The sequence below is a fragment of the Neofelis nebulosa genome, chromosome 2 (genome assembly GCF_028018385.1).
Source record: "Neofelis nebulosa isolate mNeoNeb1 chromosome 2, mNeoNeb1.pri, whole genome shotgun sequence".
In the NCBI taxonomy this organism is placed as follows: Eukaryota; Metazoa; Chordata; class Mammalia; order Carnivora; family Felidae; genus Neofelis; species Neofelis nebulosa.
The window spans coordinates 101,443,611-101,470,490 of NC_080783.1; positions in this window are offsets into that span (position 1 = coordinate 101,443,611).

Consider the following 26,880-nt stretch of genomic DNA (forward strand, 5'->3'; position numbering starts at 1 on the left):
AGACTGTTAAGAGTAATGTTGCAATGAACATACTTGTACAAACCTTTCTGTGGGCCTAAGGGTGCATTTTTCTTGAGTGCTTACCTGGGATTAAATTTGATAGATTTTTTTTTTCTATGTGACTCCATGGCATAGGGTGATGGGGAGCGGCCATGGCTTGGGCCTTTTTCTTGCTAGCTTTTCCTGTGTCTTGGGGGAAAAAAGCGGAAAGAGCTGGAAGCTCTGTTCTTCTGGTTTCATGCTGCTCATGCAACTTTTTTGGGTTATATCTCACCATTATCTGAAGCCTCCACGGAACTTCACTGTACTTGGTCTCTTCCTGTGGGACAAAGCAGGAAGCTCGTTGGAAAGGGGGCTGGAAACCTAAGCTGGGATCACAGCTCTCCTTGGGTGACCTCAGGTGCATCACTTCACCTCTCTGTGTCTGAATTTCCTCATCTGTTAAATGGGGAAGCCAGGGCTAGGCGAGCTCAGATGGCCTAATGTCTGTGGATGAGCTGTGGTCACTGTGTGCGACTGGTCATCAAGGAGAAGGTGGGGGTCTCTGTTGTCGCTGGAATCCTGAGAGGGTTTTAGTCCTCTTTGGTGTGATGGACCCTTCCCATCAGGGCAAGATCTGGAGTCTTTGGCATCTCCCTGTCAAGCCTTTGCTCCTTCAAGCCCTGTGACATCAAGCCAAGAGAGAGGCTGCATCCCTGACATCCTCCTCAGTCTTCTGTCAGTCAACTCAATGACTTCCAGAAACCACAGGGAGCCAGAAGCCCACCAGGTTTGCCCAGATTGGCAGAGTGGGGCCATTTGTATAAAACTCTTTATTCAACTTTACTGGCCTTTTTTTTTTTTAATGTATATATGAAATACACACACACACACACACACACACACTCAGTTTTATTAGATACTGACTGAATGTTTTAAAAAAGCCAAAGTTCGGACAAAAGGACTTCTAAAGGAAATTTTATTCGTTTCACTCACTTTGTTTTTTTTTTTTTTATTTTAAAATAAGATACAAGGGGCGCCTGGGTGGCTCAGTCGGTTAAGCGGCCAACTTCGGCTCAGGTCATGATCTCACGGTCCGTGAGTTCAAGCCCCGCGTCGGGCTCTCTGCTGACAGCTCGGAGCCTGGAGCCTGTTTCAGATTCTGTGTCTCCCTCTCTCTCTTACCCTCCCCTGTTCATGCTCTGTCTCTCTCTGTCTCAAAAATAAATAAACATTAAAAAAATAAATAAAATAAAATAAAATAAGATACAAAATCATTAAATACAAAACCAAGATCTTATACAAATAACAAAAAAAAACCCCAAGGGATTGTTTTTTCGGACAGTCATGATATTATTGTTCTGTTTCTGTTCTGTGGTGATAGTTACATGACTATACATTTGTCAGAGCTTGTGGAGATATACGACAAAGAAAGGTGATTTTTTTTTTATGGGCTACAAGCTTGTTGATTACCCAGTTGAGACACATTTGGTCATTTCCAGTTTTGGGCAATGATAATATTAGTTTTATGCTGCTATAAACATTCACGTCAGGTATTAGTGTGGATCTCTGCGTTCATGTCTCCAGGTTAAACACCTACAATAGAATGTCTGGGTCATATAAGACATGTATGTATCACTTTATAAGTAAGTGACAAAATCTTTTCCATGGTGGTTTTTCTGCTTCGTATTCTCATCAACAATGTATGAGATTCCTGTTATTCAATATGCTGCCAGCAGTTGGCATTAACAGGCTTTGTTTTCTTTGTTTCAGCCAAGAGGTATATAGTGGCAGCTCCGTGTGGTTTTAATTTGCATTTCCCTAATGATTAATGATGTTGGCATCTTTTCATGTGTTTACTTCCTGGCCATATACCTTCTTTGATGAAGTGTCTGTTCAAATCTTTTGTCCATTTTCCATTGGGTTATTTGTTTTCTTATTGTTGAGTTTTGAGAATTCTTTCTCAGATATATGATTTGCAGATATTTTCTGCCAGTCTTCAACTTGCCTTTCAATTCTTTTAACAAATGTCTTTTGCAAACCAAAAGCATCTTATTTTGATGGTGTCATATTTGTCAGTGTCTCTCCTAAGGACTGTACTTTTGATGTTTCTAGCTAAGAACTCTGACTAACTTAAGGTGGCAAAGATTTTTCTCTTATGTTTTATTCAAAAAATGGTATAGTTTTATATTTTACACTTAGTGCTATCCATTTTGAATTAATTTTTACATATGGTGTAAATTATAAGTTGAGATTCTTTATATATAGATATCAATGTTGATATTGATAGATAGATAGATATAGATATAGATATAGATATAGATATAGATAGATATAAATAGATGTCCAATATTTCCAGAACAGCTTGTTGGAAAAAAAAACAAAACAACTATCCTTTCTCCATTGAATTTCCTTTGCACTGTTGTCAAAAATCAATTTGTCATATTTCTGCATGCATATTTCTGGACTCTATTCTGTTCCATTTATCTGTCTATATATTCTGTATCCAATACTACACTGTCTTGATTACTACAGCTTTATTATAAGTCTTAAAATCAGTTAATATAAGTCCTCCAACGTTACTCTTTTTTTTTTTTCCAAATTGTCTCAGCTGTGCTAGGTAGGCTCTTTCCCTTCTACAATAAATTTTAAAAGCAGCTTATTGATATCCACAAAAAAATTTGACAGGATTTTAATTGCATCGGATCCGTAGATCGATTTGCGAGAAGTGAGATCTTAAATCTTGCATCTTCCAATCCACGAACACAATATATCTCTCTGTTTACTTACGTCTTAACTGATGGCTTTCATCAGTCTTGTGTAATTTTCAGGTTAGAGATCCTGCACAGATTTCATTAGATTTACCCCCAAATATCTTATTTTCTTTTGTGATGTCTTAAATGGTACATTTGAAAGGGGTTTCCAGGTGATTTTATTAATTCATCGACTTCTCCAGTTTGGAATAAACTTCAGAGGTTACTTTGTTTAACTGTCCTTCAGGTTTCTGGATCACAGATATTTCTTGATCTGCTTGAACATTCGCAAAGATTGGAACCAGAAAATTCTGGAAAGGTTTTTTGACAGAGATATTCCATGCACTCTTTACCCAGGTTCCCTCAATAATTAAGTACAATATCAAAACCAGGAAACTGACATGCTACAGTGTGCGTTTATAGTTCCATGTCATTTTATAATATGTAGTTTCATGTAACCACCACTGCAATCAAGAGACAGGATTATTCCATCACCACAAAGAAACACCTTCTGCTACTCCTTTATGGTTGTGCACATCCCCTCTCTCCCAATGTCCATAATCTCTGGCAACCCACCAATCTGCTCCATGTCTGTAATCTAGTTATTTTTGAGAATATTATATAAATAGAATTATGTAGTATGTGACCTTGTGATATTGGCTTTTTAAAATCAGCATAATGTCCTTAAGATCCATCCAAGTTGTTGCATTCATCATTACTTCATTTCTTTTCATTGTTGAGTAGAAACTTATGGTGTGGATGTCCCACTGTTTATTTAGCCATTAACTTGGTATGGGATATGGGATATGGTATGGGTATGGTATGGGATATGTTGGTAGTTTCCAGTTCTTGGTTATTAAAAATTACTATAATAGAAGTAATTGTGGGGTGCCTAGGTGGCTCAGACGGTTAAGCATCTGACTCTTGATTTTGGCTCAGGTCATGATCTCACACTCATGAGACTGAGCCTTGTGTCAGGTTCCATGCTGGATGTGGAGCCCGTTTGGGATTCTCTCTCCCTCTCTCTCTGTCCCTCCCCAACTCGCATATGCTCTCTCTCTCTCAAAATTAAATTAAATTAAATTAAATTAAATTAGTACTTGTGTACAGGTTTTTGTGTGAATATAAGTTTTCATTGCTTTGGGACAAGTGCTCAGGAGTGTGATTGCTGGGTCATGTGGTAAGTGTGTGGCTAATTTTGTAAGGAATCGCCAAACTATCTTCAAGAGTGGCGATCCCATTTTACATTCTTCTAGCAATATAGGAGAGATTCCATGGTTCCATATCCTTGCCAGCATGTGGTATTGTCACCATTTTTTTAATGTCAGCAAATTGTCAGCCAATTTTTTAAATTGTAGTTGACATAAAATATTATATTAGTTTCAGGTGTACAACGTAGTGAATCAACATTTATGTACATTATGAAAGAACCATGATAACTCTAGTTACCATCTTTCACCATGCAATGTTATTACAATGTTATTGATTATATTCCTATGCTGCACTTTCTATCCCCATGATTAACTCATTTTATAGATGGAAGTTTTTACCTCTAAAACCTCTTAATCCCTTTCACTTATTTTGCTCATCTTCCTCCCTCTCCCTCTGATAACCTCCAGTCTGTTCCCTGTATTTATGTGTTTCAGTTTTATTTGTTCATTTGCTTTGTTGTTTAGATTCCACATGTAAGTAAAATTACATACTGTTCTCTGACTTTTCACTTAGGATAACAGCCTCCAGGTTCATCCATGTTGCTGCAAATGGCAAGGTTTCATTCTTTTTTTAAGGATGAGTAATGCTCCATTGCGTGTGTGTGTGTGTGCGCGCGCGCGCACGCATGCCCGCGTAATCTTTTTTATGCATTCATCTATCAATGGACACTTAGGTGTGTCTATGGATATGGACACTCTCATACCTTGGCTATTATAAGTAATGCTGTGATGGATGTAGGGTCCATATATCTTTTTGAAATAGTGTTTTCATTCTCAGATAAATACCCAGAAGTGAAATTGTCGGATCTTGTAATATTTTTATTTTTATTTTTTTGAGGACACTCCATACTGTTTTCCACAGTGGCTGCACCAATTCACATTCCCACCAACAGTGCACAAGGGTTCCCATTTCTCCGCATCCTCACCAGCGCTTGTCATTTCTTGCCTTCTTGATGGTAACCATTTCAACAGCGGTGAGGTGACATCTCATTTGGGTTTGGTTTATATTTCCCTGATGATAAGTGATGTTGCGGATCTTTTCATGTACTTGCTGGCCATCTGTATGTCTTTGGAAAAATGTCTATTTAGGTCCTATGCCCATTTTTTAAATAGATTTTTTTAGTATTGAGTTATATGAGTTCTTCATTTATTTTGGATATTAACCCTTTATCAGATATATTACTTGCAAATATATTCTCTCATTCAGCAGGTTGTCTTTTTGTTTTATTGATAGTTTCTGTCTCTGTGCAGAGGCTTTTTAGCATAATGTAGTCCTAATTGTTTATTTCTGCTTTGGTTGCTCTAGTCTGAAGAGACAGTTTCAAAAAATTAGTGCTAATACTACTGTCCAAGAGTTTACTGCCTATGTTTTCTCTTAGGAGTTCTACGATTTCAGGTCTTACATTTAGATCTTTAATCATCTTGAGATTATTTTGTTTTTTAATATGGTGTGAGAAAGTGGTCTAGTTTCATTCTTCTGCATGTGGCTGTCCAGTTTCCCCAGCACTGAAATGGTACAATTTTTTTAACTTTTGATTTTCAATTATTCATTGTTAGTTTATAGAATTCCAACTGATTTTTGTATATTCTCTGTATATTGTGTAGCTTTGCTAAAACTTCTTGTTCATTAGAACAAAAGGATGGAGACAGAATAAGGCAAGGGGAAAAGTTTAAGGATGGGTCTCATTGTGAGCCAGAAGAAAAAGAGCAGCCCTGAGAGAGACAGAACAGGAATGGAGATACAGGAGGGAAAATCAAGAGAAAACAATGCATTTAATACTCTTCTAATTCAAGCAGCCTTAAACCAAGCTCTTGAAAAACTCAAAATCTGCTACCCAGATTTTGTGCATTTATTTCCCTTCAATTTTGCTTAATGTCTTTATTTTACCTCCTGAACTCATTGCCCTCCCTTCAAAATTCTTAGGTGTCTTTGGAAACCAAGGGACAAGCCTTAAACACTGACTCATCCAATAATCACATCTTATTCTTTCAATCTGACCCACTTCTAACATATTTCCTATAATTTTTGTGGCATTGGAACAAACCAGGCTTCTTTTATTTAGCAAACACTTACTCATCACTTATGTGCAAGCCATGATACAGAAGACCATGGTCAGGGGAGATACAGAGAAGGGATGACATTCAAAATATTCAACAATTTGTACAACACCTGACCTACCTGAAAGAACAAAGCCATAGCTTTGGACCCTGGAGATCCTGCTGTGCCAGGTATCAACCTTTCAGTTATTTGAATGAAGGGACAAGAGGGGTCTTGGGGGGATGAAGGGGAAGGCTGGGGCAGGGTCATTCTCTATGGAGGGCAGAGTATTTACCAAATGCCATAAACACATTTCGGTATTGTGAGAACTTCTGTGTCTATCCGCAGTGGTCCCAAGAATGAGAGAGTTTATTGCACTTGTTAATCAGGGAGACAATCTACAAACAAAATATACAAGTAAGATCATGTGGAATATGGTGAGTTCCTCGAGAGGGCACAGGGGACGTTTTATGGAAATTTGGGAAAGTGAAGATCTCTTCTTTTGAAAAGGAGAATAAGGGCACGACAAATGACAAAAAATAAGACAGTGTAGTTATGAGCTCTATGCCCTTTACTCTGGGGAAAATAATCTAGGCATTGGGGAAGACAGTGTCTCCCAAGCTCCCAAACAGTGGCACATCTTTCTGGAGAGATCTGGGGCAAGAGTGAGTTTTATGGGATCTTAGAAGCAGCAACGTGGAGACAGGGTATGAATGACTGGGGATGCCTATCCGACCTTAGTTAGAAAGATTAAGAAACAAGGAACTAAGTATGGAGCCCACAGTTAGCTTAGGGTTTGGAAACCGGCTGATGGGTTACACCGTGATTCTGGTCATGTAGAACATTTACAGGAACATGAAAGTTCTATTTGCTGACATGGAACCCTGAAGAGGAGCAGCTCCATTTTGTGCCTAGAAATTTCTGTCCACAGATATTTGAGTTGAGTCCCAAAGGCAAATTGCATTTAGGTGTTAAAGCAGAAGCAGTGAAGGGCACAAATTAAACAAAGGCAGGGAGGTAAAAGTGCATTGTGTTTGCCAATAACAGAGAAGCTCAGACAAAGAGTAGTGAGGTAAGATGGCAGCTAAAACAACAATATGGAACAAATGTGTGAGCACAGACTGATTCTCTCGACGGTACAATATATCATAGGATATTCGAGCTAAAAAGGAACTTAGAGATCCTACAGGCTAACCCTGCAACCCTTTTGCTGCACAGAAGGAGAAAGCGAGGCGAAGAGCCCAAGGTTACACAGTGCTACACAGTTTGTTGGCATGAGAGACTCGGGTTCTCGATTTAGAGCTTACTTCCCCAGGGTCTCATTGCTAGCATCTTCTAAAGGTTTTTTAAAATGCAAAATAAATAAATGCTTGTAAGCAGTGACTTTTGATGGAAGTTTTTGATTCCCACCCCATCCCACCCAGAGGGCTGGTATCCTGCCTTACCGCCTGGGAATTGAATTCAAAGAGATTAAGATCACACTCTTCAAGTCTCTGGTTTCTCTTCAGGTGTTTTAATAAAAGTGAGCACTCTAAGTGGATGCTCTGGTCTCTGCCCCTCCACATCCAGCCAGCTGAATCAGAATCAGCTCTTTTCCTTCTACGAGGCAACAATAGCACAGCTTGGCTGTCTGTTGAAAGACTCTGATGCAAAACCCATTATATGAGCTCTCTCCTCTCTCCTCATCTTGTCAGACACAAAGCTATCATCTTGACGGGTTTTCTTCTTTTCCCTTGCTCTTACTCCTACATTAGACTTGCTTGTTATTTAGCTGCTTTCTCTTCCAAGATATTATTGGGATTCATTTTATTTCCATTCCTTTCATCTCTTCTATCAATCAGGAGGAAAACAGATAAAAAGGCTGCTCTTAGAACAAATAAGAAAGCTCACAGTTTTGAACTCACCCACTGTTCCATCTCTTCCTGAAGATTTTGTGTTTAATGGACAGTAATCATATTCCAAGACCCAAGACCAGAACTGAAAGTTTTGCCCCAGCTTTTTCTGATAGAACTTAATGATTCTGTCTTGCTAACAGTTAACTCTTCTGAACACAGGCTTTTCACCTATTTATCACCCTTCACAACACTGTTTTATTTCTTTTTTTAATGTTTTATTACTTATTTTTGAGAGTGAGAGAGACAGAACACGAGCAGGGGAGGGGCAGAGAGAGTTGGGGACACAGAATCCAAAGCAGGCTCCAGGCTCCAAGCTGTCAGCACAGAGCCCGGCTCGAACTCACAGACCGTGAGATCATGACCTGAGCCGAAGTCGGCTGCTTAACCGACTGAGCCACTCAGGCGCCCCAACATTGTTTTATTTCTTAAGGACTATTTCACATTAGTATTATGAATTTTGGATTGCCATATTGTGAGTGGCTGCTGGCATTTATATTACTTACTATGACTCTACAGTAGACTGTACTAAGTGCTAAAAACACGCATTAGCAGCTAGCGACATAATCAATCCTCTGAGGTAGACATCTCTATTTTCCTCCTATATAGATGGAGGAAATGAAACTTAAAGATATTTAATTATTTTTTTTTAATTTTTTTTTTCAACGTTTTTATTTATTTTTGGGACAGAGAGAGACAGAGCATGAACGGGGAGGGGCAGAGAGAGAGGGAGACACAGAATCGGAAACAGGCTCCAGGCTCCGAGCCATCAGCCCAGAGCCTGACGCGGGGCTCAAACTCACGGACTGCGAGATCGTGAACTGGCTGAAGTCGGACGCTTAACCGACTGCGCCACCCAGGCGCCCCAAAGATATTTAATTATTTACCCAAGGCCTTCCTGCTAATAATTGACCAGAACTTGACTCCAGACGGCGTGGGTCTCAAACTTTTATATATGACCACAATATTATACAGCCGCATTCCTCATTGTATTTTCCCCAGCTCCATCTCAAGTACTTAATTCCGTTATAGTTACTCGAAAGAGTCAGTCTATAAATTTGATGCAAATCAGCCTAGTGATTTCAGAGTAAGGGTGCACTCTTTACTTTAAAAAAGCAAAGAGACAGGGTGCCTCAGTGGCTCAGTAGGTTAAGCATCCGACTTCGGCTCAGGTCACGATCTCATGGTTCGTGGGTTCGAGCCCCACGTCGGGTTCTGTGCTGACAGCTCGGAGCCTGGAGCCTGCTTCGGATTATGTGTCTCCCTCTCTCTCTGCTCCTCCCCTACTCACACTTTGTCTCTCTCTCAAAAAAAAAATTAAATAAATAAACATGTAAAAAAAAAATTTAAAGCAAAGAGACAAACAACAATGAAACACTATAACTAGAATAACACATTGATTCATTTTTGTTGATAAACATAATCAGAAGAAAACAGAACTTCATTTTCTGGGAATTCAGTTTTCTTGACAGTTTAGCCAACTAGGACCTCATCTCAAGCAAAAGGGGTTCCTAAAAAGCCCTTTGCCGTAACAAATACCATATGCTCACTTCTCTGCAATTTAAACAAACTAGGAATGAAGGTAATTACTAACTCATTTTCAACTTTTATTTATTATACAGTGGTTTACGTGTAGCTATACAGTATTTTTAACAGAGTATTAAAATATTACATTAGAAAATATGTAGAGAAGAACATACAATAAGCGGATACATAGGAAAAAAACATAGTGTACAGTACGATGATGGGGAGGAGAGAGAAAACCTAAATCAAAGGAAATAGCAAAGATGGAAAGGCCTAGAACAACCCACTGAAAACCCTAATGGTCACTGAAGACATCCAGGACAGCACACGATTTTCATAATGAAGAGCCCAAGTCATTCCCAAGAGGGTTAAATATAATTTTTAGCATCTTCATTAATTTGACTCAAGAAGCTATTTTATTTATTTGTTTGTTTGTTGTTGTTTTGTTTATTTTGAGAGAGAGAGAGGGTGTGTGTGTGTTTGCACATGCACACGAGTGGGGGACTGACAGAGAGGCAAAAAGAGAGAGAATCCCAAGCAGGCTCTGCACTGTCAACTCAGAGCCCGGGATGGGGGAGCGGGGGGGGGGGGGGGGGGGGCTCTCTCCCACCTACCGTGACATCACAACCTGAGCAGAAATCAACCAATTGAGCTACCCAGGCTCATGCTTTCATTTATTTTTAAATGTATACACTTGTCTTCAGCTCCTCAGTATTCTTTGTCTCCCCTTTCATGGCTTCCAATTTGCCTTCACATTTTCCATGAGTTTACTATTTCTTCTACCTTTTTCTTGAACGCTGCTCTGTCACATTCCAACTGCCTGTGTTGTAGGAAGATCACTCCTGTGTTCTGGGATCCGTGTCATGCTCCTGGACCCCTGCCCTCCTTCGACTTACTTTGCTGTTCACAGTTCCATCTCCTTTCTAGTCTCATCAAGGAAGAATTTGTGGTTGCACGTGTCGTGTTTGCATTTTGGTGATTCTGAAAAGGAAAAATGGGAAAGTTGGACTTTCTGTTGTTACCTTCAAGCTGCAAGAGGCTCTAATGATTTTCCCAAGACCTGGCATTGAAATCATTCATATGGGAAATTTGAGCATTTTTTAACTGCCCAATTTGATTTGCTTTTCTTTTTCTTTCTCCAGTCTATTCATCGTTCTCCTGGAAGTGAAATTTCTGCTCATGTCATCAAATTCCCAAACAGAGTTGAGCTTTTTTACTGAATAAACCATTTACACAACATGTTCTATGTACAAAGTCTTTTTAATTAGGGTTTCTTTAATAACCCCAGGAAGTGGTCGGGTCAGTTTACATCTGCCTTGCCTCAGTGACTTCGTGCACAAACCCTTCCATTCTTTTTTTTACCCCATTTCACTGTTATTTGCCTGTCAGTCCATTTCTTCCACGCATCTTCTTTCGCTTTGCAGATAGATCTTCATCGACATCTGCTCTGGGGTCAACTGTGTGGAACTGTAATTTCCCCAAGCCTCACCACCCTCTGGGTACATATGCGGGAGCACTAATATTAATACCTAATTTTTCTGGCTCATTTCCCCAAACTGCTGATGGATCAACCCCAGCTCCTTGAAAATCCCCTCTTAAGAATTTTTAGAATCTCCAGAGGCACGTGTGACATATGCAGCCCTTTCTTGAATTCTGTGCCACTCCGCTGGCCACAGCCACTTCCTCCTGCTGCTCGGCTGGCTCGGTTTTTCTCCGCCAATTCCCTGAAAATGGCTGCTGCCGCCCCATTGGGCACAGCAGGGGCTGTCACTACATCTTGTTCCTTCTCTGGAAGCCAAGTCTCTCTTGCTGACCCCCGGGCTCAGCATTTCTTGGCTGGTGGCTCCCCCGAACACCCCAGAAGTCAGATCCGCACTGTGGTGTCTGGCAGGGTGACAGAGACACATTTCCTACTCTCTGCTCCGGATTCAGGCAAAGGTGACCCTGTGGAGGGCTGCTGGGCATTATATTCGTTTGCTCGGGTTGCCATAACAAAAGGACCATAGGCTGGGCGGCTTAACAAAAATTCATTTTCTCACAGTTTTGGAGGCTGGAAATCCAAGATCAAGGTGTCAGCGGGGACTGATTTCTTCTGAAGCCTCTCTGTGGCTTGAACACAGCCACCTTCTCGCTGTGTCCTCACATGGTCTTTCCTTGGTCCACACATGTCCCTGGTGTCTTTCCCTATGTCCTAATGTTGTCTTCTTATAGGATGCCAATCAGACTGGATTAGGGCCCACCCTTGAAGAAGCCTCATTTAACTTAATCATCTCCTGAAAGGCCCTGTCTCCAAACATAGTCACTCTGGGAGGTACCGGGGTTAGGGTTTCAACACATAAACTTTAGGGGGACCTAATTTAGTTTATAACAGGTACCCATGCAATTCATGTCATAGAGAAAGTGTTCTCTGACTTTTTCTCTCTCTATGGTACAGACACGCATCTTGAAGACTCGTGTCCTGTCCCCTCCATACGCCCCCGAGAATTCCTCTGCACCTCTGAAAGTGAGGCCTGTGTTACTCCTGTGTTGGCAGCAGACTCTTTTTCCTAGAGACCCCACAGACCCCGTGCCAACAGTTTCACCCGGTGCCATGTAAGTTCAGCACACATGCCAGAACCCCCAGCAAGGAAGACCACCCAGGCTTTAAAAGGATCGCTGATAAACGCGTTACAGAGCTGATGCTCAACACACTTGAAAACTGTGGTCTCTACAGCCAGACCTGATGAGTGCGTCACCCTAACTGCCTAACGTCTTAGCTGTGTGACCTTTGGCGATGCACTTAACTTCTCTGTGCCTTAGTTCCCTGACCTCCAGCATGGATTTAACAATAACAGTACAGACCTCAAAGGATTGTTGTAAGGACTCAATTTGTTATTGCAAATAAAGTGGACACACTATACAGAAAACAGTAAATTCCAGCTCTTATTACTGTCATCATACTACCATGGGAGGTGGGATGTAAAGACAGAGACTTACCTGCAGTACCTCTGTGATAGGTGCTCAGTAAATATATGTAGAACAAATAAATGATGACTATAACATTTATTTTCCACATTTTGATGTTCATGTGGTTCTCATAGAAGCTATTTCATTTAATACACACACACACACACACACACACACACACACACGCACACACAAAGGCAATATCGTCCACCCCATTTTATTGATGAGAAAACCGTTGATCAGAGATTTTACCAACTTGGCCAAAGGATGATACAACCAATGTGCAGAGTAGCTAAGATTTGAAACTCTTTCCTTCCGGGCCCTCTCTCCTCATCTCCTCACCTTGCCCTGTGATTAGGACCGCCAATCCCAAGCTCCCCATCTGGCCCACATCCCACCCCAAAACAAAAGCAAACCACCTGCACGTCCAGTGCATCAACATGTCCTTATCTGGTTGTCTTTCACTGTGTCACTTAACTCTGCGTGCTCAGACGTGACTTGGAAAGTGACGGGGGCCAGTTCGGTGGAAACACCTTCAGCAAGTCTGTGAGCAAACAAATGCAAAGGAAAATTCTCCCAGTGTGGATGGAAGGATCCGGTCACCCCTTGGGTCACAGAAGGGGGGACGCCACACTGTGTGCCAGAACCACCACGTTATGCCAGGTGTTAGCACACATTTTCTGGAAACAGGCAGATAAATATTTTTGGATTTGTGGGCCATCCCCCAACCTTTGTTGTGACCACTCAGCTCTGCTCTTGTAGCACAAAAGCAGGCACAGATAATACATAAATAAAAGGGAATGGCAGTAGTCCAATAAAATGCTATTTAAAATGTATTTTAAAATGTTATTTACAAATGTTGGGGTTTTTAAATTTTTTTAATGTTTATTTATTTTTGAGAGAGGGAGAGAGACAGAGTGTGAGTGGGGGAGGAACAGGGAGAGAAAGGGAGACGCAGAATCCGAAGCAGGCTCCAGGCTCTGAGCTGTTGGCACAGAGCGCATCCCAGGGCCTAAACTCATGAACTGCGAGGTCATGACCTGAGCCAAAGTCAGACGCTTAGGTGACTGAGCCACCCAAACGCCCCTACAAATGTTATTTAAGTTTTCTATACACTTTGTTGTGTTCTGAGTACTTTGTATGTAATAACAAATTTAATCCTTAAAACAACCCTTTAAGGTATGTACTATTATTTATCAAATCCATGTTGGAGATAAGGGATCTGAGGCACAGAGAAGTTTAGTGTATTGCCCAAGGTCACACAGCTAAAGATGTTAGGTGGAATTAAAATGACACACCTGATTGCCAACCTCTGCTTTATATGTGTTTCTGAGTTTAACCACCATAATCCTCCAAATTTGCTATGTTTCTTCTTGTTTGGAGGTGTGGGAATAGACTCAGTGTGGACTGAGCAAAGAGCCAACAAGCTTGGGAAGGGGAAACGTGAGACCATCAGTCCAAGGACCCTTTGTTTTGCTTCAACGTGTCTCATGCCTGGGATTTCTATTCTCTGTTCCCTCCTCACATCAGCCTGCATATGTGCACAACGGCTTGTATTACATTCAAACCCCTTTGACAGACAGCATGATCTGTCATTGTCCCGTTGCTTCCTAGCAGCTAATGGCCATAATGTTATTATTTACCATCACTTATTAGACTCTCAAGCTCAGAACTTAAGAATCTGTTTATATCATTCTAGCTGCTGTGGTGCAGACCCACAAGATAGGTACAGATTTTTCACTTCTTTGGCTAGGTTTATTCCTAAGTATTTTATGGTTTTTGGTGCAGTTGTACATGGGATTGCTTCCTTGATTTCTCTTTCTGCTGCTTCATTATTGGCATATAGAAATGCAACCAATTTCTGTACATTGATTTTATATCCTGAGACTTTGTTGAATTCATGGATGAGTTCTAACAGTTTTTGGTGGAATCTTTTGGGTTTTCCATATACAGTATCATGTCATCTGCAAAGAGTGAAACTTTCACTTCCTCCTTGCTGATTTGGATGCCTTTTATTTCTTTGTGTTGTCTGATTACTGAGGCTAGGACTTCCAACACTATGTTGAATAACAGGGGTGAGACTGAACATCCTTGTCATGTTCCTGACCTTAGGGGAAAAGCTCTCAGTTTTCCTCCATTGAGGATGATATTAGCAGTGGGTCTTTCATATATGGCTTTTATGATCTTGAGGTATGATCTTTCTATCCCTGCTTTCTGGAGGACTTTTATGAAGAAAGAATGTTGTATTTTGTCAAATGCTTTCTCTGCATCTATTGAGAGGATCATGTGGTTCTTATTCTTTCTTTTGTTGATGTGACATATCACATTGATTGATTTGCAAATATTGAACCAGCTCTGTATCCCAGGAATAAATCCCACTTGATTGTGGTGAATAATTCTTTTAATGCATTGTTGGATCTGTTTGGCTAGTATCTTGTTGAGAATTTTTGCATCCATGTTCATCAGAAAAATTGGTCAGTAGTTCTTTTTAGTGGGGACTTTGTCTGGTGTTGGAATCAAGGTAATGCTGGCCTTGTAAATGAGTTTGGACGTTTTCCTTCCATTTATATTTTTTGGAACAGCTTCAAAAGAATAGGTGTCAACTCTTCTTTAAATGTTTGGTAAAATTCCCCTGGAAAGTCATCCGACCCTGGACTGCTGTTTGTTGGGAGATTTTTGATTACTGATTCAATTTCTTTAGTGGTTATGGGTCTGTTCAAATTTTCTATTTCTTCCTGTTTCAGTTTTGGTAGTTTATATGTTTCTAGGAATTTGCCCATTTTTTCCAGATTGCCCAATTTATTGGCATATAATTGCTCATAATATTCTTTTATTATTGTTTGTATTTCTGTAGTGTTAGTTGTGATCTCTCCTTTTTCATTTGTGATTTTATTTATTTGGGTCCTTTCTTTTTTACTTCTGATCAATCCAGCAGGAGGTTTATAAATTTTGTTAATACTTCTTTCAAAGAACCAGTTCCTGGTTTCATTGATCTGTTTTACTGTTTTGTTTTTTTTGTTTTATTTCAATATCATTGATTTCTGCTCTAATTTTTCCTTTTACAGTCTTCTGCTCATTTGAGGCTTTATTTGCTGTTCTTTTCCAGCTCTTTAAGGTGTATGGTTAGGTTGTGTATCTGAGACCTTTCTTCCTTCTTTAGGAAGGCCTGAATTGCTATATATTTCCCTCTTATGACTGCTTTTGCTGCACCCCAGATGTGTTGGGCTGTTGTGTTTTCATCTTCACTGGCTTCCATGTACTTTTTAATTTCTTTAATTTCTTGATCAATCCATTTATTCTTTAAGTAGGATGTTCCTTAATCTCCAAGAATTCATGGTTTTTCCAAATTTTTTTCTGGTGGTTGATTTCAAGTTTCATAGTGTTGTGTCTGAAAATATGAATAGTATGATCTTGATCTTTTTGTACTTGTTGAGGACTGATTTGTGTCCCAGTGTGTGATTTATTTTGGACAATGTTACATGTGCACTTGAGAAGAATGGGTTCTGCTGCGTTAGGATGAAATATTCTGAATATATCTGTTAAGTCCATCTGGTCGAGTGTATCATTCAAAGTCATTGTTTCCTTGTTGACTTTCTGTTTAGATGACCTGTCCAATTGCTGTAAATGGGGTGTTGAAGTCCCCTACTATCATGGTATTATTACCAATGAGTTTCTTTATGTTTGTGATTAATTGATTTATATATGTGGGTGCATTGAATACATTGGGGACATAAATGTTCACAATTGTTAGATCTTCTTAGTGGATAGACCCCTTAGTTGTGATATAGTGCCCTTCTTCATCTCTTGTTACAGTCTTTATTTTAAAATCTAGTTTGATATAATGGTTTTGGAAACCATTACCATGATAGATGGTTCTCCATCCCCTTACTTTCAATATGAAAGTGTTTTTAGGTCTAAAATGGGTCTTTTGTAAACAGCACATAGATGGATCTTGTTTCCTTTTCCATTCGAATATCCTATATCTTTTGATGGGAGCTTTTAGTCCATTGACATTTAGAGTGACTACTAAAAGATAAGAATTTAGTGCCATTGTGTTGTCTGTAGAATTAGAGGCTCTGGTCCTTTCTAGTCTGTTGATTTTGGTCTTTTTTGTTTTATTTCAACTTTTCTTTCCTCGGAGTATCCCCTTAAAATTTCTTGCAGGACAGGTTTAATGGTAATGAACTTTTGTAGTTTTTGTTTGTCTGGGAGACTCTTTATCTCTCCTTCTATTTTGAATGACAGCCTTGTTGAATAAAGAATTCTTGGCTGTGTATTTTTCCAATTCAGCACATTGAATATATCTTGCCAGTCCTTTCTGGCCTGTCAAGTTTCCGTGGAGAGGTCTGCTGCGAACCTGATCCATTTTCCCTTATAGGTTAATGACTTTTTTTCTCCCTTGCTGCTTTCATAATTCTTTGCTTGTCTTTGTATTTTGTGAATTTGACTATGATATGCCTGATTGTGATTAGTTTTTGTTGAATCTAATGGGAGTTCTCTGTGTTTCTTGGACTTTGATGTCTGTGTCTTTCCCCAGATTAGGAAAGTTTTCTGCTATAATTTGCTCACTAAGCTTTCTACCTCTTTTTCTTTCTCTTCATCTTCTAGGACTCCTATGATTCAGATGTTATTCCTTTCTAATAAGTCACTAAATACCCTAATTCTTGTATCTTTGCTTCCCTCTTTTTTTTTTTCTGCTTCATTATTCTCCATAATTTTGTTCTCTGTGTCACTGATTCTCTGCTCTGCTTTATCTATACTTGGCCACTGTGGCATCCATTGTTCAAGATTGCATCTCAGCTATAGCATTTTTTAATTTTGTCCTGACTAGATTTTAGTTCTTTTATCTCCATAGAAAAGGATTCAGTGCTTTTTTCAACCCAGCTAGTATTCTTATTATTGTGATTCTAAATTCTAGTTCAGACATCTTGTCTTTTATCTGTGTTGATTAAACCCCTGGCTGTCATTTCTTCCTGTTCTATCTTTTGGGGTGAATTCCTTCATTTTGTCATTTTGGAGGAAGAAAAAGAATTAATAAAATAAAAAATAAATATTAAAAAATTTAAAACTGCACTAAAAATCAAATAAAGGGAGCTAGAAACTAAGTGTGCTTTTGTGTGGTTGTTGAAAAAAGCTTGATAGAATAGAGAAGAAAGGGGAAGAAAAGAAAGAAAAGAGAAGAAAAGGGTAAAACAAACATTTAAATTAAAAAGTATATGATAAAGTAGAATAAAATGAAATGAAGAAAGTGAAATCTAATTTGAAAAGTTACAAAAAACTTATTAAAACAATTTTTAGAAATTTAAAAGAAAGCAAATAAAAATAAATTTTCTCTTCCTGTGTTCAAGAAAAAGAAAAGGAGAAAAAAAAACAAAAAGCAAAAAAAAAAAAAATGGATGAACCAGCAAATAGAATGAAACCCAAATGAAGTTAAATCCAGTTTCCCCTAGAACTCAAACTATGAATCACTCTATAGTCCATACACTAAGTAGGCAGCATGACTTCTGCTGTTCTTCTAGGAGGATGTTCTAGAAGGGCACAGTTGGGTGAGGCTTGGTGTAATGCCTCTGTTCTTCATTAGGTGGCCTTGCTTAGCTTCCGGGGGTGGATGGGTGAGGTTCACATGCACGTGCACCAGAGCAGTGGAAATGGCTTCACCCAGCTTCCTAGTCCCTGGCACAGGAAATTTGCGTTCTCACTGATGGGCTATCAAGCACCCCTCCTTTATCTTAGCCTTCCATCCACTCCCCACTTCCTCCCTAGTCCAATTCCATAGCCTGCCAGGTGGCACCTCCTTCCTGAGTTTTATCTCAGATGGGCTGTGTTTCCAAAACTCTAACTTCAGAGAACCCTGTGACTCGGACCCATGCCAACTCTCTGGGGAAGGGTCTTGCTGAGCAATGGCTGGGTGCCAGCTTGCCCCAGAAAACATTTGTGTGATTGTGTTTCAGCAGAAGTTCAACAATTATGACAAATCACAACACACGGATGGCGCCATGTTTCATCACACTCTGGCGTCTTTATTCCAATACCAGCAAATGTGGCTGCTCTCCAGGGTCTGCTGGGACCTTTACCTGTGGGAAGCCATATGGCTTCTACCAAATGCACTCCAAGCAGGGAAACTACTACTCCCCATGTGGCCCTTAGACCCCTCAGACCTCGCTGCCTGCTCCTAGCGATTTGCTCTTTACCAGATGCATTCAAGGTATTGAGCTCCAGAATTTCCTACCCTGTGCTCCACCGTTTATAGAGTCCTAATGGTATTGAAACCCTCTCCTTTCTCCCTGTCAATGGTTTTGGAGAACAGATTTCTTTTTCAGTTCCTTGTGAGTGTTTCCACTCTCTTTCTTTCCAGCTACTTTCAGTGGGAGTGTTTTTCCTGCACAATCTCAGTGTGCTGTCCTCTCCCCTTTCCCTTTCTCTGTCCTCTCTACAAAAACAGCTCCATACATTCTGCTTTTTCTCCCCCAGTTCGCCTCTCCACACCATATATCTGCCAAGTTCTGTGGCTCAAATTATGCAGATTGTACTGTTAAACCTCAGACCAATTTCCTAGGTGTGCAAAATGGTTTGGTGCTACGTTTCAGAGATAAGACAAGCTGAGAACTTCTATGCTCTTCCACCAACTTGGGAACCCTCAATTCTTTCCATCACACTCTGAACTTGCTTTGCTTTCTTTTTGCCTTGAACTCAATTGTGTAGCTTTTTTTTTCTTGCAAAAAAAAAAAAAGAATCTTAACTAAGGCACTGTTGAGAGGGTGGTTGGGGTTTTAAAAGGTCAGTAAATAGCATCCTTTTCCCTCCCTCCTGTATAGTCAGGGTCCAGTAAAGAAAAAGAAACACTCTAACAGTTTCAAACAGAGACATTTCATATAATAAATAGGTTACAGAGGTGATGGTAGAAATGAAAACCCCAGGGCATGATGAAAGAACCCAGCGATCAATAATACCAGGAAACAACTTCCTTATAGATCATTAAGTGAATGATCTCAATTCTTTCCCCTCCCTGCATCCACCCACTTCTTACAGCCTCATCCTTTGGTTTGAGATTGGTCATTTGACTTCCTTTTCCCAAAGGCACATGGGTGGAAGTTAAAGTTTGACAGTTTTGAGCCTAGATCTTTAGAGGCCTCATGAGACTTCCAGATTCAGACAGATCTAACATATAAAGAGCTTGGAAGTAGTAACTTGCATTTTACATGAAAAAGCTGAACCAACTGAAGATCAGTTATTTTTCTTGGACCAATCAGAAAACGAATGTTTCAGGGCAAATGGCCACTCCAAAATTTAGAGAGAGAGAGAGACAGAGAGAGATGTATGCAGTGAGCCACAGCTTACTTGGAGCAGAAGCAACTAGAACCATAAACTGATAGGGACACTTAAATGGTGACTTTGAGGAGTTGCTGGAGACTGAGGTAGATTTGCTTGAGAGTGAGAAACTCCTAAGGGGCCATAGTTTTAGGAGGCCCTCACATTTTTTGGGCTTTACCCCTTAAAATCCCACCAAGCTTTTATGATGAAGATCTGAGAAAGACCCCCTCATGGCCCAGGCACTTGTAGAGGAAGAATAATCATTGTTAAATATTCCCAGAGCATTTATCCACAGCAAGGGCCTTCTTTCCAAAAAATATATATATATATTTCTCCAGAGCCTTATCCTAGCTGGAGGAAAGACATCCCTTACCCTCCATTCCCTTTCTGCCTTCCTGTCTCATCTAAGGTGGGAGGAGGTGGTGGGTAATAATAGGGGTCAAGGAAACAGACTGAGAATACTGCAGCCAAGAAAAAGAAAAAGGAGTGGGAACTAAAGTAATACAGCTATTAAAAATAACCTTATGAAGGTCAAAGATCCAAAGATTGAAATTTAATATAAATATCATATAATGCTCTCCCTCTCTCACCTCTTGCACCACCAACAGGGTTCCAGTATAACAGAGTAGATTACAGTTGAAAGAGATGCAAGACACAGACTTTCTCTGACAGAAGCTCAAAATCAAAAGGAAGGACAAAATCAAGTACACTAGAAGAATTTGAAACCACTGGTACCCTTAGCAAATGTTAACCCAGCACAACTCTTGGCCATCTTAATGTAAATCTTCACATTAAAGATTTATTTACTCAGTCCCTAACATCTGATACAACAGGTCTGGCTTTCAAGAAAAAAATGACAAGACATGCCATAAGGCAAAGAAAATAAAACAGCTTGATGATTCAGAGGACACATGGGTGGCTCTGTTGGTTAAGTGTCTGACTCTTGATTTCAGCTCAGGTCAAGATCTCATGGTTCATGAGATCAAACCCATATCAGGCTGTCAGCATAGAGCCTGCTTGAGATTCTCTCTCTCCCTCTCTCTCTGCTCCCTCCCCACCCCAGCTCACACATTCTCTCTCTCTCTCTCTCTCTCTCTCTCTCAAAATAAATAAATTAAAAAAAAACATAGCTTGATGATTCAAAGTAATCATCAGAAACAAATTAAAATATTACATGGATATTGGAATTATCAGACAGGAAATTTGAAATAGTTTAATATGATTAATATGCTAAGAGCTCTAATGGAAAAAGAGTCATGGTGCAAGAACAGGTAGGTAATGCAAGCAGATAGATGGAAACTCTAAGAAAAAATTGAAAGGAAATATTAGAATTCAAATATACTGTAACAAAAATGAAGAATGGCTTCAGTGAGCTCATCAGTAACTCAATATACCCAAGGATAGAATCAATGAAGTTGGAGACAGGTTAATGTAAAATCACCAAACTGAATAGCATAGAATAAAATATTTAGGCAGGTCAAATTCAAACTTCAAAAATCGAAGACAGATAAAATTTTGAAAAAAGCAAGAATAATGGAATAATGGTAAGAATTATAAATAGTTCTCATCAGAAACCATGAAAACTAGAAGGGTAGGGACTGAAATATCTAAAGGGTTGAAGGAGGAAAAAAAATCACCAACCAAAAATTTTACATCCAGCAAAATTATCCTTTGCAGGTGAAAGAGAAATAAAAACTTTCTCAAAGACATGAGGGAATTCAGCAGCAGCAGCAAACCTTCCCAGCAAGAAATGCTAGAAGTTCTTCAAAAGGAAGGAAATGATGTAAGTCATATTTACATTAAAAAGGGAAACGCATCAAGAAAGGAAACTGCATGTACATGAAGGTGAAATACAATCTTTTATTTTTCTTACTGTTAATCTAAAACATAACTATTTAAAGGAATAACAGAAGCAATCTTGAGTAATAACAGCAGATGGTAAGTGGAATGAATGACAGCCATGGCAGGAGAGAATATTCAGTCATAAGTATCTGCACTATGAATGAAGCAGTGTAGTAGTATTTGGAGATGAACTTAGATTGTTTTAAAGTGCATTTTGTAGACTCTAGACCAACTATAAATTAAAGGAAAAAGAAGATAGTTGACATGCTCAGAATGCTAAGAGAAGTAATAAGAAGAGTCATATAAAATGTTCAATTATACTGCAGAAGGCAAGAAAAAAAGGGAGGTGGGGAATAAACAAAGAGAAAAAGTAGTTAATAGTACAGTTACAACATGGCATATATTAATCCAAGTATGTCAATAATCACTTTAAAAATAAAGCCTAAGCACACCAATTAAGAGCCAGAGATTTCCCAGTGGGTAAAAGACAAACAATACCATTGGGTTCTTTATTCTACCCTTGCTGCCTGAAAATGACTTCCAACACGGCATCTAAGTGATCATTTCACAATGTCGACCAGCTCATTTCTCTCCTCTGCTCAAAACTGTGCAAGAATATCCCATTTGACTCGGGAAAAAAGTTAAAATCATTGTGGTTTATTTTCCTTCCAACGTCACTTTTATGCATGGATCATTTCTTCCCCTCTTTCAAATCTTTGTTCAAATGCTACTTTCTCTAAATTCAACCTTAGCCATTCTGTTCAAAAACACAATGAACCTTTTCCTTATTACTCTCTCCCACACTCTCTCTATTCCCCTTATGTGCTCTTTATTTTCCTCTAATAGTGTAACTTTTAAAATATCACAAAGTTTGCTTGTTTATTCCATTGTTTTTTTTTTATTATCAGCCATCTCTAGTGCAATATAAACTCCATTAGACAAGAATTTATGTCTGCTTTGTTTACTGATCTTCTAGCTTGGCATAGAGATCAATAAATATTTGTTGAATAAATGGAGTTTCTCACAATATCTACAGACACCTTCCAACATTTAAGCTTGCATTCTGACACACACTGTGTTCAGAATACATATCCTATATCATAGACCAAGATTTGGTGAACTACAGCTCTGGGGCCAAATTTGGTCTTCTGCCTGTTTTTGTAAATAAAATCTTGTTGGAACACCCACACCCATTTGTTTACTTATTGTGTATGGCTGTTTTCAAGCCACAAAGGAAGACTTGAACAGTTATATAAGAAATCCTGTAGTCCCCCAAAATGAAAATATTTACTATCTGGCATTTTACAGAAATATATTCTGCCCCCTGATATATATTATTGTAAATATGTATGCATACTACATTTTCTTTATTATCTATTCATCAATGGACATTTAGGTTGTTTCATATTTGACTATTGTAAATAAAACTGCATGGAACATAAGAATACATATATATTTCAAATTAGTGTTTTTGTTTTTTCAGGTAAATATCCAGAAGCAGACGTGTTGGATCATATGGTAGTTCTATGTCTAATTTGGGGGGGGGGGACATTTCATGTTTTCCAGTGGCTGCACCAATTTACATTCCCACTAACTATGCACAAGTGTTCCCTTCGCTCCACATTCTTGCCAACACTTGTTATTTCTTGCCTTTGTGCTAACAGTCATTTTAGCAGGTATAAAGTGATATCTCATTGTGATTGGATTTGATTTCCCTGTTGATTGGTTATGTTGAGCATCTTTTCATGCACCTGTTGGCTATCTGCATGTCTTCTTTGGAAAAGTGTCTATTCAGAACTTCTCCCTACTGTTTTTTCCTTTCTGAAAGATGCCAGTGGGCTAGCTGTAGTGAGGCAGAGAGTACAAAGCTGGTGTCCCCTGGCCTGTGTTCCCAGAGAAGATCTCCGTAGCCACAGATGTGTGCCAAGCCTGAAGCCTACCTTGGGGCTGAAGCTATAGGACAAGCAGGTGGGCCTCTCCCTCAGAAAGGCTGGAAATGTGTTTCAGTCTGCTGTCTATGCAGTGCCCTGGGGATGGTAGCCCTCCAAAAACTGTTTCTCTGATTGTTATAGACCTGTGGGATGCTAGAATGCAAGCCCCTCTAATACCAAGGTCAGGTGATCAAGGGGTGTCCCCTGGGCAGCAGCCACAAAAAACAGGGCATTAAACATAAAAACTGGGGCACCAGACATGTAGAAAATATCCCCTTCAAGAGATGCACCATCCCGGGAGTGATAGCCTGCCAATAACTATTTCTCTAATGGTTTTGGTCTTGTGGGACCCAGGAAAGCAAGCTCCCCTAGCCTCCAGAGCCAGGTGATCGAGGGGCATGGCTTTCCGAGCTTTCCTAATGAACCACCTTTCCAGGTAAAGTCTCCAAATTCATTGTTCTGAATTACATCCAGGAGGGACCCAGAAGGAGGGAAACATGAGAGAGAGTAGGTGTAACAATTGATAGGTTTTAGGGGGAACCCACTGATGACTTCTGAAAGTTTAGCCCTTTCGTGTGCTTTTAGCCACTAAAATTTACTTAACACAAAACTCAAAGTAAAATGTTAAAAAAAAATCTGGAAGAATGCAACCTCCTCCTGGCTGGTAAGCCTTACCTGGTTCTTATGTGTGACCTTATTGGAAGGGAGTAAGTTGGACAGCTTCTAGCTTGATCGAGAGGGTGTGGCCTGCATCTTTTTTCATCTACAGAGAGATCTAGATAAACTGGGTGCTCCTAATAAAATCTCAGACCCAGGGTAGATGATGAAGGACAGTATCAGACAAAGCAGTGAGACAAAGACCGTAAGACATGGAGAAACAAACTCTTGAAAGAATTACAAACGGATATAGCTCAGAGTGTCACCTGGGGGCTCTCTAGGTGACCTATCTTGTCTCCCCATCAGGCTTTTTTTCTAATATAATGCATTGCATATACGGAAGAGCAAAGGTATAGAGTGAGAAGTTCTGTGTCAGGGAGGTGGGTAAATAGACTACTCACATGGGAACGGGGGCTGTCTGTTCAGAGCTTGCTGTAGCAAGGGTGGCAGCCAACAGCCTAAGTTTGGGAGACACCCAAAGCTTGGCAGAGGAGTGGGAAAGCTCTAATAGTGACAAAGTTGGGGGAGGCCTCGGGCATACCCTGAGGGCAGGCTGTTGGCATGGGGAAGCTGGAGGCGGGCTAATTAAAACGGTCATCGTATGTGATAGTTTGGGGAACATATTTGGCTTCCCACGGTTGACCTTGAGTTGGAAGCCACAGGAAGATATAAGGAGCTTGGCAGCATCGGTACAGCTCTGGCTGTCCTAGGCAACCACCCTAGGTGCTGTGGTTTGGCTTCCTGGACTGGTGGGTGCAGAGGCTATGGGTCACACCCATTGTCATAGAGGTCTGGCAATCGCATATTTGCATATCTCTCAGATAAAAAGAAAAATACTTTTCAGAAGTTATCTCAGTAAGTGCACAGGAGAAAAAGGAAGTGGTCAAAGAAGGAGGGATGAAGAGAAAATGGTTAAGGATAAAGAAAGTGATTGGTACATCTCTGATAAGATAGTTGACATTATTTCAGTGGAGAAGAGAGTAGAATCATCTAAACTATCTAAGTCACCAGTTTAGATCTTTCTTGTCACTTAAATAAAGAAGTGGAGGTCTGTTATGTTCCTTCATTTGGTTTTCGCTTTCGCAAACTGAAATGAGGTTTTTACTAAGTTGGCCCTGCTTCTTCAAGCTGGCATTTTGATTAACAGACCAAGGATCTTCACACCTGCTGTAAGATATTGAGGAGGCTGAGGGAACCCATAAGTGAATATAAAAGCACAATTAGATAGATTGATAAGAACTACCTCCCAGCAATGTGTTCCATCACGTCCTGGAGCACTCAGCTTCTTGAAGGTTTGTTGACATTTCGTTACCCGCCCTGCAAGGTGAGGTTATAACTCAGCTATTCTAATTCCCACTGACTGAAACTTTAGTACACAAACTATTTCAACTTAAGCATACCACCCCCCTGTTTTTAGAAAAGGGAATATAAACTGTCTTTCCCTTTCTGATTTTCAAACAGAATAGGTTTTCCTTGGTCCTCAGCATTTTTGCTTGCAACTCAACTGTCAATAATAAATAATGTATGTAAGATATAATTATAGAAATTTACACAAAGCCAGGGCTTAAAGTGGCCTAATTTTTATGGCTTCCCACCCATTAAATGGTCTAATTTTTAGCAATTTTCTGCTCATGAAAAACCCTTTTTAAAAATCAGCTTATCTTTGAAGCAGAACACGCACAATGAATTTTTTTTTCTTCCACTTACAAGAGCACTGAGCTTCTAAATGTTGATTGGTATTTCATGAGAAATCTGGCCTTTTTTCTCCCCTCACCTGCTGATGAAAGCAAATCTATTGCAAATTACACAAGTGAAATTTCTTATTATCCTTTGTTATCTAGGTGCTAGAAATAAAGACAGAGTTCTTTCTAGCACATTTGAAAACCACGGATACTGTATAAATGGATGTTTGTTGAATGGTCATGGCCCATAAGTGTTTGAATATTTATAAATATCCATCAGGGTTTAAGCCCATTATTTGGTTATGATTTTCAATCACTGTTGTTCTAGGTCTCTAGCTGGCATCAGTTAAGCTCTTCCTTAACTTTATCTCCAGAGGCACTAAAGCAACATTAATATCATTTCCTCATATGTTGGCACAGAGCAAATGCAACCCTGGCCTCAGAGTCAAAGGCCAGTGTTCTGGACTTGGCCCTGCCACTAACAGACATGCAATTGTTGGCAATCTCTGACCTTCCTGGACTGCAGTTTGCTCACCTGCTAAATGAGAAATCTGCATCAGATAACCTCAGAGGACTTTTTAAGGGCAACATTCCATGACTGTAAAAAAACGTGATTAAATGGCTAGCAGCCGACCTTCCCCAAATTTTATGTTTTTTAAAGAGCTGAGGTGCCAAGCTGATGGTCTTTGTGGCCTTTGGAAAAAGCACAGTTAAGTATTGCTAATTTTATATTTCGTCAAGACATCTTCACGTGGTTGTTCCAAAACCATCCATATTTTCTGCAAAATAAGCAAATGGACAAGCAAAATAAGTTAATGATGGCAAGAGAACGTGCAAAAGGAAGAGAAGGCAAACAGAAAAAAGAGGGATGATTAACATTTATCTGTAGGATATTCCCCTGTATGCAGCTGATAGAAAATATCAGAGTCACAGCATGTTGGGATGAGAATAGGGTCAAAGGAATTATCAGCTTCTTTCCCAATAAATCACTTATTTATTTATCCATCGTCCACTTTGTTCATTCAACAATTTTTTTGGCATGCTATGTGACAGGCCCCCTTCCTGACATGAGGGACAAATGACACAGGCAAGATGTCTGAGTGCATGGGGCTTA